General features: G+C 29.9%; 1 protein-coding gene across 11 annotated transcripts in view; it reads right to left on the bottom strand.

Annotated features, from left to right (window-relative positions):
- trio (trio Rho guanine nucleotide exchange factor) overlaps positions 1-12,487 on the bottom strand; it is a 1,562,448-nt gene that overhangs the window by 461,122 nt on the left and 1,088,839 nt on the right. The window lies entirely within an intron of this gene.

Raw genomic sequence — 12,487 nt, forward strand, 5'->3', positions numbered from 1 at the left:
AAGTGTGGTTGATTGAAATCATCAAATAATACCGGCATCCATGATCTAGTATTCAAATCCGTATAAAAGTAACTGCCTTTACTAGGATTTGAACCTTAGTACTCTCGACTTCGAAATCAGCTGATTTGAGATGACGAGTTCACCACTAGATCAACCCGATGGGTTGAGGTTTAAATCCTAGTAAATGTTAGTTTGCTTATATACAAATTTGAATACTAGACAGTAGATGATACCGGTGTACTCTGGTGGCTGCGGTTCAATTTTCACACATCTCAGGAATGGTCGGACTGAGTCTGTACAAGACTACACCTCATTTATATATAATACACATTATTCTCAATTCACTGAGCCGTGTTCATTAGTTTAGATTGCAACGTATACATTACAAAATAAGCATATTGTCTATAAATAAATATTAATTAACTAAACTTTCGTAAGGTAGTAGTTTTAAGGGGAAAAATGTATATAATTCTGTGAACTTCTCTTTACGTCCAGTACAATTTTCCCCGTAAAACCGAAAATAAATAATAAAAATCCTAAAAATTATCGATCAGTTTTTTTTTTAAATATTGGTCGAAACTTCAGAAATATTTTAAAGTATTAATCTACGGATGGAGATTTTTAGAATGATCATACATACGTAAACCATCAACGACAAAATTCAGCTTTTCGAAATTTATTTCCGAGAAATCATAAAACGAACGTATAATTTTAATAAAATTAATACGGAAGAGTATACAGTATTCTAGTATAATTTGTTTACATAAAAAAAAAAATTAAAAAAAAGATGGAGTTAAAGACTTTCATATAAATTAGATAAACAACGGAAAGTATTAAGCTAATTGGCTTCATGTTTGAGGCATTAAGAATCAATTATAGGATAATTGAGAGAATAAATGAACTATAGACAGAAAGAAAAATTATAAAATACGTGTATAAAATATATATCATTGATGATCTAAATTGCCGTAATCACCTGCAATTAAAGAGAAAGGTAAGAAAAAATAAAAGAATTAAGGAGAAATTAAACTTATTTTTACATTGATAACTAATTACAGGAAGAGAATAATAAAATAAGATACGTTAAGTAGAGACAGAAAGAGAGAGAGAGAGGGAGGGAGAAACTTAAAACTTTGTAAGAAATACGCGTGTACATGTAGATATATTATGAAATATCTCTTCATCTTTGTTTTCCATTCTGTACTCTATTTACTAAATAAATAGATCAGCAAATACCATCGTACTAATAATACAAATAAAGTATTTCAGTTTTGGCCACTTTAGGCCCACGTTTCTTTAGGATCTTCTTAACTTCTTTGTTCTTTGCTGTTTTCTCTCTTCCCAATACATTTTCATTACCTTCGCTAGTTGTTCTTGGCGTTTTTCCGTTCATTTAATTTTCGAATTTTCTTACCTGGTCTTTTGGCCTTTCTTAATTAAACTCATTTCCCGACGTCATAAAATGGTGAAATTTTACACACAATATAATATTCCATTGTTAATTTCATTTATTTCTATACATATGAATATGTCTGTATATAATACAAGGGAAATATATTGAGGAAGGGACCTTAATTGATAAGATGTAGCTATCGATTCGATTGAGTTTATGCTGCCGATTCAGTATGAGTAGATCAGGTGGCTGCTGTAACGGACTTTAATATAACTAGTTAAATGATCTAAAATTTATGTACGCTAATCCTCTATTTTAGTTATAAATAACTGGTACAATTTAGAATAATTATAAATAATTCTCCAAGTTATAATATAGAATAAAACTGCTTTTTTTTTTTTTATTTGCTAAAGAATTACTATATATATATATATATATACATAATGTCCCATATAAAACTCAACCCATCAATCACTCATCCATGAAATTTCAAAAGTCAAGCTTACTCCCCTACTCGTTACTGAAATAACTCGTCCAACATCTGAACATCGCGCCGACGCAGTAGAACACTAACGATAGTAACAACAATGCAATCATAACGTTCAGTGTATCGTAGAGACAAAATGGTGTTTTCGCTAGATGAACGTGTTTTCATTGTCGAGTCGTACTTCAGTACGAAATCAGCGGTTGCAGTGCAAGATTTGTTTCGCCATAAGTACCCAGATAAACCAGCCCCTAACAAAACATCAGTATTAAGGTTAGTTGCAAAATTTAGAGAGACCGGTTCTGTTAATAACAAGGAACACAAAAGATCTGCGTCAGTGTTGAATACAGATACAGTCGCTGAAATCAAAGACCGATTGATTACTCGCCTCGGCAAATAAATCGATCACACGTTTGTCTGCTGAAATTAATTCGTCTAAATCGACTGTTCATCGGGCGACCAAACGATTACAATTGCGACCTTATCGCATTCAAACGGTTCATCGACTTCTTGAGCCCGACAAAGAAAAACGGCTACAATATTGTCAACGGTTCCGTCGATTTCTGCGTGAGGGAATTATGTTATGTTATGGATTAGTTATTTTTCACAGACGAAGCACGGTTTCATTTGGATAGCTAGATAAACAGCCAAAACAGTAGAATTTTGAGTGCTGCAAATCCCCACATTTATCACGAAAAACAATTACACCCGCAGAAGTCGGGCGTGTGGAGCGCGATATCGCGGAAGAAAATAATCGGTCCAATTTTTTTCGAGTACACCATTAACGCAGAACGATATCAGGGTATTTTATTTCAGTTCATCGCACTCTTGGAAGAGGAAGACAGACACTGCTGGCTACAACATGACGGTGCGACATCGCACTACGCAGGTTCAACTTCTGATTTCGTCGAGGGATTCTTTGGTAATCGTGTTATCGGTCGAGGCTTGTGGCCACCAAGATCTCCAGATTTGACTGCGGCGGATTTTTTTCTACGGGGTTACCTCAAAGAAAAAACCTACAGCAACAAACCACGAACACTTGAAAGTCAATATTGAACAAGCTGTATTAAATATCCGGCCACAAATTTTGAAAAAAGTTGCAAGAAACGCTGTAAAAAGAATTGAAGCTTGTATTCAAGAAGATGGCGGCCACTTCCAACATTTACTCTAAATGTAAGGTAATGGATGGTAATAATAAAAATTACATTTACATTTACACATGCCTTTTTATTATTTCAATACCTACCAATACAAGGTTGGGGTTGCGTTTTATATGGGACATCCTGTGTGTATATATATATATATATATATATAAAGTAAATATAAAATATGATAATTTCATTTAATTAAGACTAAAAAGTAGAAATTTTTTTTTTAATTTTAAAAACATGCTATTCAAATAAATAAATAACAAAAACAAAACAACTGTACTAAAAAGAGTAAAATTTTTTTTTCAAGAATATTACTTAAAAAAAAAAATGTATTTACACACGACTAAAATGAAAAGCATGGGGCGCGTTCTAAATATAAAGTCGTGTATATGAGAGCGTACCGACGCTTTTCTTTTTAGTCATGCATAAAAAAAAAAATTTCTAAAAATAATTTTCTTTTGAAAGTAACTTTTTTTAAGTAAATTTCTTAAAAACAAAATTACTTTCTACTTTTTAGTACGACTTGTGTATTTTTTTTTAAGAAGATAAGTATGTTTTTAATTTTTAAGTTATTTTTTACTTTCTATAAACTAGTAATTTAAAATACTATTCTTGAAATTTGCTAGTAGATAACGAAAATATTTTTTATACACAATTTAAATATAAATTTTAATAACTTTTAACATTTATTCCCTAATTCAATCTCATCGCATGAAAATTTTACCGGTTCAATAAATAATATATTTTTTTTTGTTTTCGTTTTTAACTATATATATATATATATAAATTATATATATATATATATATATATATAAATATATATATATATATATATACATATAGTTGTTTTTAAGGGTAACGGATTTAAAACTGTATTTATTTCTAATATTGGCATGTTTTATAAACATCAATTATTTGCTTATTTTCGACAATGTGATCAGCGTAATTCGATTTCTGTTTATGGTAAATAATTTGTTTTATAATATTATTTATTATTGTATTGTCCCTGAAAGAGTTTCTTTTTGATATTTTTTTTTTTAATTTCTATTTGTCATTTTAAACAGAATTTTATTTACATTTTTGCTCTTCGAATTCTGTATTATAAATTCTTAATTTACTATAAAAATTAGATTTATATATTTATTATTAATTACTTTATCTAATTTTTTTTCTGAAAATTTTTATCTCAGAATTTCAATTTTAAGACATAGAAAAATTAGTTATTTTTATAATGGTGTGAAATAATTATTTTATATTCAATTTCTCGAACAATTAATTTAATCCACCTTACCAGCACATGGATATGAACTCTAGATTTTGGCTTACTTGAAAGCCATCATCAGGAGATAAGATTATTGCATTGAGTCAAAAATTTTAAATATCACAGTTAAAATGTAAAACAGTATAATAAATTATCTCTTTGACAATAAGGTTCCGTCTGACTTCATTTTAATCCACCGGAGTATATGGATATTCCTTCAGTATACTGGTAGGACCGGACAGTCATGACTGTTTTACATTTTAACTGTGATTTAATGCAATAATTTTATCTGCTGATGATGGATTTCAACTACGCCGAAATATCTTGAGTTCATATCAATGTGGTAAGGAGGATTTCATTAATTGTGAATATCATTTATTTTATATTCAGCCGTCCTTCGACGATGTATAGCATTTCCGTATTTCGTGCGGGGTCCCAGGTTAAAATCCCGGTCTTTTCATACGCTACCAATTTCATCAGGCTAATGACCATAGCTCTTTCATAACCAAAAAAGATTATTATTTTTTTATTATATTTAAATTGATATTTATTAATCGATTAATGTCTTTTGACATTTTAAGATATTAATTTTTTTTAATTAACTTTTTCAAATAATCTTGTAATTTTCTTTTAAGTATTAACTTAAAAATCATATATAACAATAAGTTGTTTTTTAATGTAGTAAATAAAGGTGAGTTAAATTTGATAATATTGATTTTCGATAAATACCCAGTTTTTCATTTAGTTTTGTAATTTTTTTATGTTAATTTTCAGTATAGTTAATATTTTTTTAAACCTTTTTTTAATTAAATAGAAAACACAGAAAGCGAAAAAATAATAATTTATTTAGTTTATAAAACGGAGTCTTTTTTTTTATTCAATTTGAAATAGACATTGACTGAACACTTTTTGGTGAAGTGGCATATTATTGATCCAAAAAAACATCGCATTTGGGCAACGACAATGAGAAAATATTAGTTACAAGAAGGAAATTAAGTGAGGTGTTTTTGATGATACAAAAAAATCAACTAAAAAGTTTTTTGATAAAATTTTTTGTTGCCCTTATTAAGGGTGTAAAGTAAAAAAAGATAAATTTCCTTTAATTCTCCTCTTTTTTTATGTCAGTGATGAAATCAAATTTAACATTTCAACAACAAAAAAAAAAAACTCGGTGGGAATACACAACCAGACTTCGCTTAATATTTTACAGTTATTATGAAGGGAATTATTAAACTTGGCGGCAATGATATAACACAACTAATGTAATTCGTGTCATTCGTCTTTATTTAATCACAGTACGCCATCTGTAAAAAGTCTTTGTAGCGCGCGCGCGCGTGTGAGTATAAACAATTTTTACTTAAAGTTTGGACCGAATTCAACGTATCCGTTTCAGAAAAAAATAATAAATTGTAAGCTTATAAGTATAAAATTTATTCGTCTTAATATATATATATATATAGAGAGAGAGAGATAAATGATATATGTAAAAAAAAATTCTTTTCTTTCGAATTATATTCCAATCGCCGCTCAAATTCAAATAATTTGTGACTTCGTAGCAATTTTTTTTTTTTTTTTTTAACCTCCGGGACCACCATTATGTATTACTTCAGAGGATGAGATGAACGAAAATTTTTGTACCGTGTGAAAATGCCATGACTGACCGGGATTCGAACCCGGGACCTTCGGATGAAAGGCCGAGACGCTACCACTCGCGCCACGGAGCACGGAGGCCTGCTACTCAACCTCTTTTTTTTTTTACTCAACAACCTTTTTTTTTTTTTTTTTTTTTAGTTCCTTTTTTAAACACCCCCAACATCCCTGGCCTCTGCCGTTAGGCTTTGCGCAGGAATGTCAGGGTGTCGTGGCAGTAGACTGCCCCCCTGTCTTGCCAGTTACGGCTACCCATCGGGGTCCTTCCAGCCTCATCAAGACGCAGTTGCCCCCCTCTTCTGGGCGACCGCTACGTCCCTCAGCTGAAAGGCTGCCCTTCCCGTCCCTAAGCTAGGTTGCCGACTATGCGTTGCACAGAGCCGGCAAACCGCCGCGTCCCCCCGTTACTCATACCTTCAGGGTCCCGAATGCATCATCAGACCAACCCCGACTAACCCGCATTCTTGCATATGCAGGAGCCAGAGTGGCCTCTGCATCCAAGCTGCCTCCTGCCCTACACGGCAACCACGATTCGTTTACTCAACAACCTAATGGTAGAATAATACACGTATGGTAATTGAGATTTCCCAATATTTTAATATTGGTCGAGAATATATATAATTAAATCTGTATTTTTCATTTATTTCTTTAAATTGTGTGACATTAACACATTTCGACCGAAACGGATTAGTTTTAACCTATTTCAACGATAAATTTTTTCACGATAAAAATGATTTTTAATGTTATTGAATTTTACAGATTACTATTTTAAACACACTTTCATAACTAAAGAAAATAATATTCAATTTTTTTTGCCACATCCGTTAGAAATGTACACTGATATTAAATAAAAACAAGTTAGTAAAAACTTCACATCAACAGAAAAAGTAGTATTTTAAAATCAAAACTTCACATCAACAGAAAAAGTAGTATTTTAAAATCAAACATATAATTATAATAATAATAATAAGAAGAAGAAAACACGTTTTATTTAAAAATATGTTTTATTATTTTATATATTTTTATAAATACGAGTATATTAGTCATCGTAAAATTGATACTAATTTTATAAACATTTATCACTAATGAAAATATTATTATAATCATGTCAACGTGAGATTTTATTTATAAAATTATTATTAGTATTAATATTTTAAGGTGAAATCAAACAAGACTGTTATAAAAAATAAATATGTATAAACCTTTAATAAAATAAAAAATTAGGTTTAGTATATTATTATTGCATATACATTTAGATGTAATACTTAAATACTATACAGATCTATTGCTACTACTTATTAAATTTAAATACTATAATCCAGAAATTAAAAAGTGAATACTTATGAGAAATTACTCTGAATTTCAGTTATTTATTATTATCACCGTTATTAAAATTTATTTTTAACTTATGAATTAGGTAAACTAAGCTGAATTTCTCCAGATAACTAGTTTTATGTATTGCAAGCGAAAGAATTTGAGTAATTTTTTTCTACTAAAGTTAAGCATTTAAGTAGCGATAAAGGAAAAAATATATATCTCCGCCAGATGAGAAAATAAAGTTTTTTTTCAAATTACAATAAAATGTTCAAACTAAAGTTCTTAGACAAATATTCAGCTATAATTTTTTTTTCACTTGTAAATTTTCAACGAATAATAATATAAAAAATAATTTCCATAAGAAAGGGTATCTGCAGCTCTCGTTACAAGTTTAAAACATTTGTTTTTTAATATAGAAATATAATTTTAATTTTACTTTATTTTAGTTCTAACCGTAAAATAATACTAAAATCTTTCTAACCGTGTAAAAAAAAACAAGACTATGTCAAGAACTTTTATATAAATTTATAGACATAAAATGATCTGACTGACTGACTCATTAAAGCTTAGCTCAAACTGTTTAACCTATGTAGGTGAATTTTGGAAGGTGGATTGTTTCTTTAATGTAGGCCTTCACTAAGGAAGGATTCTGAAAAACTACGTCCATAAGGGGTGTAAAAGAGAAGCAGAATGTTTAATGAAAATTATCTCAAGAGACGAAGGTGTTAGTCGTGAAAAAAGTATTTAGACACTCTAAATCAATGGTATAAAAAAAAGGTCTAATTTTATCAATAAATAATAACCATAATTATAATCCGGAAAATTTTATTGAAATTCTTGATTTTTCAAATAATATAAACGGTACCAATAACTTAGACAAATACTTATATCTTAATAATAATGGATTAATAATGAATGAACAAACAGGATTTATCAATGATATATTATATAGGCAAGTTCTGAACAATAACTATAGTGGATTGACCACGCCGTTTGCTTTCAGTTTTACCATAACGGTGGAAACTTTTATTGTGACTGTACGCTAAGTCGACCTCCTTTTTCCTCTTTAGCCTTCGGTAATTACCTTTCAGAAAATACTTCAGAGGATGAATGAGGATGATATGTAGGAGTGTAAATGAAGTGTAGTCTTGTACAGTCTCAGTTCAACCATTCCTGAGATGTGTGGTTAATTGAAACCCAACCACCAAAGAACACCGGTATCCACGATCTAGTATTTAAATCCGTGTAAAAATAACTGACTTTACTAGGACTAGAACGCTGGAACTCTCGACTTCCAAATCTGCTGATCTGGGAAGACGCGTTCCCACTAACCACTAGACCAACCCGATGGGTTACAATAAGTCGACCTAATTTTTTAAAACATGGGGTCCGTTAGGTGTGGATTAATGAAAAGACCGTGACCCGGCCGGCTGTGTGGGTTCCCGGATACGCTTCGACTCCTGCGCCGTCGGTTTGAAGCTAGCAAAAGGAAAGACCGAGGCCCGGTCTCCGGGGGGGTCTGGGAACGGCATAGCTGGGCCTTGTTTTTTCTGTCGGAGATTAAAGACAGGCATTTAAAAGATCTGTAACCAAGCAATTATGACCTGCTGTGCCGGGTTGATAACCGGTGAATGGGGAGGCCCTATTAGAGTCGCAAGGACACGTCCGCGAGCCGATTATGCTTAATTGGATGTCTGGCTTGGGGATGTAGAGGGAAAAAAATATTTAAAACATGACGACCACTGTTGTACATTTTTACATTTTACATAACAACTTACATACAATGAATAAAGGGAAAACGTCTAACATGGAAAGGGAAAACTAACACGTCTAAAGGGAAAACTGTTAATTTAGCATTTGAAAACTTATTTTAGGTACAAATCCAAACGCGAGCGAAGCAACGAATAACAGCTACTATTATTTTTTTTTCGATTGAAACCCTTTTGCTAAAATCCATTTCTTAGCCATTACATCAGACAAAAAACTGTTACCACCAGAAAGGAAGTCAAGAATAAATATAAAACATGACAAAAACCTATTATTTTATACGATATATATTACGAGCAGTTTTTGTTTTTAAGTAAATGCTTCGAAAGCGAGTAAAAAAGCGATAAACTCATTTTTTTTTATAAGAAAAGAATTTTTGTCCTACAATAATTTTAAGTTAATTACGAGTAAAATACGGAAGATTGAAATTCTAATACAACCTGCAAGTTTTTTTAAAAAGTGTTTCACTGTGTTATTTACATGATATTCGAAAATAAAGATAAATAAATCGATTACATTTATTTATTTTCTTCAATTTTGTAACATGAAACAATTTATTCCTGAAAGCAATGTAAATATAATAAATTAATCTATACTTCAATATATTTTTATTTGATTCCAATTAAAGAGTTCTACATCCAAGTATAAATTATTATTATTAAAAAAAGATAAAAATGCCACATTTTTACAGATTTAGATTTTTCTGTCCTAAGATATTCAACACCAATTAAGAGGAACCTGTAAAAAATAAGAAAAGTGTAGCCTATGAGTCGGTAAATGAAAGTGAGAGAAAAAAACCAACGTAAAAATACTCTTTTCTCGTCATTTCTCATACTTAATCTCATTACCACCATCTATCTCGCATTTAAAGCGCATTGCCGAAAACACGCACACACAGATAATGAAAAATAGTACAATTTTATGAATATTATAATATAATACAATAAAGACACTCAGTTTTTTTAAATATAAACAACCTTCAAAATGATAATACATTTTATTCTTTAAATACATCAAACTCATTTCGTTAACAATAAACATTAGAAACAGCACAAGGAGGTATAATTGTACTATTTTGCAATGTTTCTTAGTAGCATGTTTGCATGTTAGATTAAATATTTAAATCTAACCTAAGTTTCAAATTAATTTCATTTAAAATAACATTGAATTTTACAAACCTTTATTTTCACCGATGGGAAAATCTTAGTTTTTATCTTATAACTACACCTGTCGGAATAAACAAACATAAAAAAAAAGTATGCCGGATTTTAATTTTCAAAGATACATAACGTTATTTATTATTTAATTTATTTTTTCATAACTAAATTTACTTTTAAAATTTAAATACCACTAGTAATTTTTTCCTTAAACTAGATCAACATTATTCAAACAAATATCTCTACTTAAATTTTCTTCCATAAAAATATGGTGGCTCTTTTTTTTATAAGTTTTCAAAAATGGAACGAAAGTACAATTTTAATTAGAAATATGAAATAATATTACGTTAAAAAAAAAACAAAAAAAAAACATCGTATATCCTATTATATAGTAATATTCTTAAATAGTATACGTGATACATTTCAATTAAAATAAGATATGTGTATAAACATATACCTAAAAGACCACCGAGTCTCGACGGGGATACCCCACTCGGGGCGCAAAGATCCGACCGGCGGGCTGAGACGGGGAGGCCCGTTAGAGTATAGGACACTCCCCTGGGCTGTGTTATACTTCACTGCAGGATCCGGTCCAGGGGAGAAGGTGAAAAGAAAAAATAGTGTAAAAAAAAATCTAGTTAAAACTCAAGAAATTTATTGTAATGTTTATCCAAAAATTATTTCCCCATGTTAATTATTTTATTCAAAACATTTGAGCTCATCTCGCACATAAATTTTTTCTTGATTAAGAATTCTATGGACAACCGAATTTTAAATTTCTATTACATTGATAGGTTCATTCCAGAAGATAAAAAGAAAATCTAAAAATCAATTTTTCTAATTTTTAAACCAAATTGAAATCTGTTTTTTAAAGACCTAATTAATTCTTATTTATTGACAGACAAAAACATAATGTTATTTTTGTAATCAGATAAAAAACAAGGATATAAACGACAACCACTATTAAATAAGGAAATAATTTACTGAACACAAAGAAAGATGCAAGAATAGTGATAAATGTAAAACAGTATTTCTTCTTCAGCAATATAACTGCAGTACAGTTATGCAATTTAATTAAATAATTAATTAAAATGCAACAATTTATCAAGCTATTAGCCATGAAGTATTATTGTAATAATTATATTTCAGTAATAAATACATTTCAATAAAATAAACTGTTACTTTGCTGTTAAAAAATACGAAAAAAAATCAGAAATTGATTTCATGTTTATTTTAATTATATTTATGTTATTTATTAAATTATACACATTTTTACTTTCCTGGATACAATGATATAAGCTATATCTTGGAAGTATAACGCGGAGATCGGTTAAAAACCTAAAAAAAAACCTGATATTTTTTTTAAGTTTTTTGCTTCAGGAGACAATTTAAAAAAATGATTTTTTAACTAAAAACAAAAAAAAAAATTGAAATAAATTATAAATAATCAGCAAAAAAATGTTTTATTTTCAATTCCCTCAAGTAAAAAAAAAAACTATTTTTGTCGGACGGACGTTTGCATGTACATACTATGTACCTTGGCCAGTATTTGGTCTTATATTTTTGGACTCTGTATACCGAATTTATTTTAACTTGATAGGCAGGTATACAATCAGGAGAAAGAATAACACATTTTTTGTAAAAATTGAAAAAAAGGGTGTAGTATTTTAGCCAAAATAAAATTTCAAATCTTTACTTGGGCACTTCAGCAAAAAATTCTCTTACAAAAGTTAAAGTTTCTTTTTTATCAAAATCACAAATTACAAACAAATTTTTATTTTATACTCACACTTTCCTCCAAAAAATTACTTTTTTATAATTTTCTTTTTTTTAGCTACATCTTGCTTCAGAAAAGGAGTTTTTTGCATTTATATTTTCTATTTAGATCGGCCTCCAAATCACTATAAAAGGTTTTCATCCGTCACATTCCAACTCTCTGCGGTTTATTTTCTCTACCGGTTGTTCAGGTACTGCAAGGTTTGGTTGTGTGTGTATATAGGCAAATGCAACCATCGCTACAGGCTTGTCAGACCTGACGTAGTGCAACGTAAGTGTAAATGTACTGGTAAACATGTATTCTGGATACTCAGGTCGACCACTCTTGAGACGTGTGGTTAATTGAAACCCAACCACCAAAGAATATCGGTATGCAAAGTCTAGTACTAAATTCCAAATAAAAGCAACCTTTACACGGACTAGAACCTTAGAACTCTCGACTTCTAAAATCAGCTGATTTTGCGATGACGAATTAACCACTAGACTAACCCGGCGGTCTGTAATAACAAATATTTTTTTAATTAATTTTTT

This window comes from Lycorma delicatula, chromosome 8, assembly GCF_047948215.1.
Source record: "Lycorma delicatula isolate Av1 chromosome 8, ASM4794821v1, whole genome shotgun sequence".
In the NCBI taxonomy this organism is placed as follows: domain Eukaryota; kingdom Metazoa; phylum Arthropoda; class Insecta; order Hemiptera; family Fulgoridae; genus Lycorma; species Lycorma delicatula.